Source organism: Macaca thibetana, chromosome 2 (genome assembly GCF_024542745.1).
Source record: "Macaca thibetana thibetana isolate TM-01 chromosome 2, ASM2454274v1, whole genome shotgun sequence".
Taxonomy (NCBI): Eukaryota; Metazoa; Chordata; class Mammalia; order Primates; family Cercopithecidae; genus Macaca; species Macaca thibetana.
In genome coordinates, this window is record NC_065579.1 from 82,212,697 (window position 1) to 82,218,696 (window position 6,000).

Consider the following 6,000-nt stretch of genomic DNA (forward strand, 5'->3'; position numbering starts at 1 on the left):
TTAACTCGTACTTATCATTCAGATTTTAGCTCTGTGCCTAGCACATGGTATTTGCTCGATAATTATTATTGAATGAATCACTAAATAAACAAAACATCATAATACAATACGAGAAGTTCTCAGATACAGGAGGAAGCAAACAGCCCTTGGGCACTGGGACCATGGTAAGGCTATCAAGGAAGGCTTCACAAAGGGCATTTGAGCTCCTGGTATTTAAGATATATTTTGAATGGAATTGAAGGATAAATAAGGACAACATGAAGAGAGGGTTACAAAGTGATGAGAAAAGAGGAAAAATTATACTAAACAAAGGGAATATAATCTGCAAAGTCATGAAGGTATACATGAGAATGAATTGTTGGACAAACAGCAAGTTTAGGGTGACTAAAACATAGAGCACGTTGAGAACAGTTTAAACTGGAAAGTATGTATGAACCCTATGTTGAAGGCCTTAGATGCCATAGTTAAGAGTACTAATTTTTTTCCTAAGGTGATGGGAAGTCTGTGAAGGCTTATACACAGGTGTATGCATTGAGATTCAGAGGCAAAGTAAGTGAAAAACAGTAACCACTCTAGCTTAAGGAGAAAAAGAAGAATTTATTAAAGAATATTAAGTAGTTCAGAGACACTCTGGGAGAGACTGTGAGTCCAGACTTAGAGGCTCCAGCAAAGACCACTGAGCACATACTCTAGCAGTTACATCAAGACCCTGGGCACTAGTCAGCAAAACCTCCACCAGTGCTCTAAGAAAGCCATTCCTGTCTCCCTCAACAGAAATGAATTTCACACAGCACCTCCTTCCTCCCATTGCTTTTCTCCAAATCAAAGTCATGCTCATATTCTTCTGATTGGCCCGGGTCATATGCCAGCACCATCGCTGCAAGGGAGACTGGAAAGTGAATTTCTAGCTTCTATGTAGGAACCCATGATGTGAGAAATTTCAAGCATAGAAAAGGTATTCTAAAGAAGCTAAAAGGCTACAAATCATAGAAACTATCCACTGCCACATGGAAGATGCATAATCAAATTGACATCATAAAAAGATTCATTTGGTAGTATTATTGAAAATGGATTGGAGAAGAGGAGAGTTGAGAGACAAGGTGATAAATATAGAAGGTTAGAGCAGGCAAGAGACGAAAAGAACATGGACTTTAGTGCTGACAATGGACACGTAAGAGTGAACACAGAACAAGAATATGAGATCATAGGAAGCAAGAACCTGGACTGTCTTTTCACTTCTGGGACAACAGCACATAGCAGTTACTCAATTATTTTTGTTTTTATTGTTAAGGAGTCATTTACATACAATAAATTTCACCTTGTATGTGAATTCTGAACATTGTTGTTCATAATGTAACCACTACCACAATCAAGATATAGAACAATTCCATCACCCCCTGAATTTCTTCATGTTGCCCTTTAGTAGTCAATCTCACAACTCCAGCCCCTGGCAACCACATACACACAGTATGTAACCTTTAGAGTCTGACTTCTTTCATTTATCATAGTGTGTTTGAAGTTCATCCTTATTGTGGTTGTATCAGTACTGTGGTACATTTCTGTTTTTTCTTTAGTAGTATTCCATGGTACAAATATAGCAGCATTTATCGAGGCCCCAGTTGAAAGATATCAGACTTGTTTCTCATTTGATGGAAAATAAATCATCCATATGTTTGTGCCAACATAATTTTTATTTCATTTGGGCAAACACCTAACTGTATTGGCACTGGGTCATATTATAAGAAATGATTAAGTTAATAACATACTGGAAACTGTTTTCCAAAAACAATGTATTATAGCTTAAGTTACTCTGCATCCTTTCATGTACTTGAGATTGTCATTGTTTAAAGTTATTCTAATAGGTATCCAGTAGTACCTTATTATGGTTTTAGTTTGCATTTTCCTAAAGACTAGTCATGTTAAACATCTTTTCATATTCTTATTTATATATGATTGATCTTTTTTGATAACATGTTAAAATATCTTGCCATCGAAATAAGTATTTGATGAATTTATAAGCAAACTTATATTAAAGATATTTAGAAAAACAAAGTTGCCTTCACCTGAAATAATTGGACATTGCTAGGGAAAGGGAAAGATGGGGTTGAGGAGCACACCACACTTTTAAGTGAATATTGATTAACAGAGTTTAGCTAAAGGATTTAGAAAGCATGACCAAAGATGGCTGTTCCTGAGCCTAATTAATTATTACAATTCAATAGTTTGCACCCAAACCTAAAATACATAGAACTGGATAGCTTAATAATGCTTCCTAGAAATTTTCTGAATTTGTAAAAACAGATAAACTTCAATTAGTTTTTACCTCCTTCTTGTAAAATAAATAAATAAGTCTTGAAAGCCAATTCCATATCATTCACCAGGAAATGCTGGCAGTGGCTGGGTGTTTGCTCTCCCAAAGAGTACTAAATAAAATATTCAATGAGGAGAAAGAGAAATGTAAAACTGGAAACTGTAGGCCCCAGAAGCTAATTAAATGGTTGATCCTTTGTAATCACCTTCACTACAGTGAAGGAAGCTGAATAGCAAGGTCAAGAGATTAGACTTTGCTGCCTTCTGAGTCATTGAAGAACCATAGGTTCTTGGACAGTAGGGGGTAGCTAGTAGCTGATGGAAGAAGAGTTGCTTTCTTTGCCTAGAACTTCCAGATTATAAAAATAACACTGTAGGTTGCATCTGAGCCAGGCCAGCACTCCACTGCATCTCTTGCTGCAGCTGGGAATGAAGATTGCTGCATGGCCAGAGCAGCTGACAGTCAAAGGAAGCTGGAGCCAAAGAGTGGACATGGGCCTGCCAGCATTTGGAAGCTTCATGAAAGATGAACTAATCTTGTTCTCTATTTAAACGGTCATAGTAGAGCAGTAGACATCAAGAAAAACTGAAAGAAGAAAATAAAATATGGAATACATATCATGGTGTTACTGTGAAGTAAAAACATTAGCTGAAAAAAAGTGCACTGTCCCTTGAATGAGCCCAAGCAACATTATGAAAAGGCCAGACTAGGGGGTGCGAATTTTCTCCATCCTCAATTGAATCTTCCACTGGAGTAAAACAACAGTGTGGAGACCTCAAAGATCACTGATTTCAGCCCTCACTTCCTCGATAATATGCGTGATAGAAAGGTATAAGAGAGTTTATGACTCTCCCATGCACAGGAAATTATTTGGTGGCATCACAAGTTAGAACTTGGATCTGGTGATTTGCCACTCAGTCACTCTGCCAAAAATGTCAATGAGAAAGAATGCAGCCACTATGGTGTCTGTAACTACACACTTCCCAAAATTTTATATAGGTATTTTGATGAAGCCTTTGCTTTACCCCAACCCTATTTCTGCTCCTAAAAATTAAACAAGTTATCAGAGAACTTATCATTTAATGATTTTTAAATGCATGTTATACTTAATGTAAAAAAACACTTTATTTAGTGTAACGCTAAGAGAGATGAAAGAGGAGAAATAAAATTAATAGAAGAGAATTTCTATAACATGGTCTTATGGAAATGACTGCATCTGGAGTTAGGTGTTAGTCCATGAACTTGAGAAATACTCCTGGGGTTCTGTTTGTTACTAAAATGAACATGTTAGTGCTTTCCTATTAGGGATGTTGTTGGCTTCTCCAGATCTCCAGGATTGTGCACATCCTACACCACACTATTGCAGGACTTTTCCTTAATTCAGCTAAAGATGGGGTTCTTTGTCCCACGGCCATGAAAATTCAGGCTCACAGACAATTTGAATGATGAGTGAGACAGGGCTTTATTGAATGAAGAGGAAGAAAAGGGGGGAAACAGGGACTCTTGCTAGGTCAGAGTCCCTTCTAGAGCACTTCATGCCCATTGTTAGAATCCCAGGTTCCACACAGGAAGAGAAAGAGCCAGACTCCTCCCTGCTACAAACATCATAAACTTCCCAAGGCTCCACCTCAGTGGGCAGGCTGCCTGGAGATTCTCTGAGGACTCCCTCCCACCTAGCTATCTCAATACTGCCTGGGTATAAAATCAGAAGCCACAAAAGAGAAATCTCCCTCTTCCTGGAGGACTTATTTAGTTCTATATTAAATAATTTTAATTATTAATTTTTTATTCAAATAAAGACACAGATAATAGGAAAGAATGCAAAATGTTAAGAAATTTAATGTACATTACATGATTTTCAAAAAATTGAAGGTTGTAGCAAGTTCCTTTGCCTATGCCTTCAAATATATTTCTCTACTTCACAAACACAAACAAAAACAAAACTCACACTCTTGAGAAGTGGCAGCGTTATTCAGTGAAAAGAGTTTTGGAAAGGAAATATTTTGCTTGTCATTAATAGTTTCTTTCTTTCCTCTGACAAATTGTCTCTAAGGTGGGAAACTACATGTGCATGCTTGACACAACTTGAAAACAATACAAAACAACAAATCACAATTGCAAAGTCATACAACACAAATGGAATCACAATCCGTAAGGGTGGCAAAGAAAAAGAGTGCATGTGGTGGGCAATATTAAGCTGATATGCAGACCTGGTAAGTTTCCAAAGTGTTCTGGGACTAAATCAGGGACAGGAATACACAGAGGGAAGCCCATACGTGGTCGAGGTTGGTTCACAGCAGAAATGACAGTTTAAAGATCTATGTAACAGTCCCTTGTTCCTGAGAGGGCACCGTTTTCACATTAGAAGGGCTTGTCCCTGGACTAGATAACTGCCCAGAGTTATTTTTCTTCGGTAAATCAAAGCTATCAATTACAACCTCCTAGAGCAGCTACTCCAGCTGCTGTAGGATAGACAGGGATGAAAAGGAAAATCATTGACTGTGCATAGCTCCTTCTGGGGTTGTTTCCTGCCAGGGATGGTGTCAGACAAGTGCTAAAGGCACTGTTCGTTTCCTGCCCCCATGCTGAGCTCAGACCACAACCGAAACCAGAGCCTGCCATTTATCACTTGACCACATACATCTGAACCTGTAAGACCCTTGCACAGCCTTCACTGAGGTGTGAAAACTGACAGTTTCCTTCTCCTGCCACTGGTTCTGCAGTAATTAAAGGTTTTTTGCTGTCGCACTCCTATTAGTCTCTTGGTTTTAAAGATACTGCTAACACAGATAAGTGTGTATGACCAAACTCTGAATTAAATTGCTTTTACAAGCCACAAGAAAACCAGATTAAGCTTGCAATTTTCATAAGAAAATGTCTTAGTAAAAGGTTCAAAAACAATGGCTTTTTGAGCAGAAGTTTGAATTATTCACAAACGGTAATGATTTTTAGAAATCATTTGTTCAGATAGTAACTATTGATTGCTATTTTGAGCTAGGCACTGTTCTAACCTTTACACTAACACTATTTGATAGTTGTTCATATGGATTAAGCTTAAAAGAATTGTTTAAAAGTAAATGATTAATACATGCTTGTAAAAAATAAGTTAAAAATGCTTGAGGACAACATGAAAAGCAAATGCCTTTCCCATGAGCACCATTCCCATCCTACTATCAATAATCTGTTGTTAATTCTGCAGTCATTTTTCTCTCTGTGTGCAATGTGTGTGTGTGTGTTTAAATATAAACTGTTTAATAGTGTTTTTTCTTTTGAAAAAAAGTCATAATGCTACACATACAGTTTTTTGACATAATTTTTAAATTCAGTAATGTATTGTGGACATTCCTCCATGAATCATACATATCGTTTTTATTCTTTTAACAGCTATATAATGTTATACAAAATTAATTTACCTTATTTCTCCTATCAATGAATATTAAGTTTTTTTCCAAATTTTCCCCATGACAATAAGCTGGTTATCCATGAGCACCCTTATATTTATATCCTTGTGTGTTTGGGATCGCAATTCCTCACACCCCTGTCAATATTGGAGATTAGCAATCTTATTACATTTTTGCCAGTCTAAATCTTTTTTAAATGCATCAGTTAAGAAGTTTATTTTGTTTTTGATGTAAGAGATGGGGTCTCACTCTGTTGCCCTGGATGGAGTGCAGTGGCAGGGGTTTAAG

The 6,000-nt window shown here is 37.2% G+C and overlaps 1 long non-coding RNA gene across 1 annotated transcript in view; it reads left to right on the plus strand.

The window, feature by feature from the left end:
- LOC126947554 (uncharacterized) overlaps window positions 1-5,058 on the plus strand; it is a 42,042-nt gene extending 36,984 nt beyond the window's left edge. The window contains exons 2-3 of the long non-coding RNA XR_007723124.1: window positions 4,365-4,524; window positions 4,847-5,058. This is a non-coding gene — a long non-coding RNA (uncharacterized LOC126947554). The remainder of the gene's footprint in view (window positions 1-4,364; window positions 4,525-4,846) is intronic.
- Window positions 5,059-6,000: the final 942 nt, after the last annotated feature.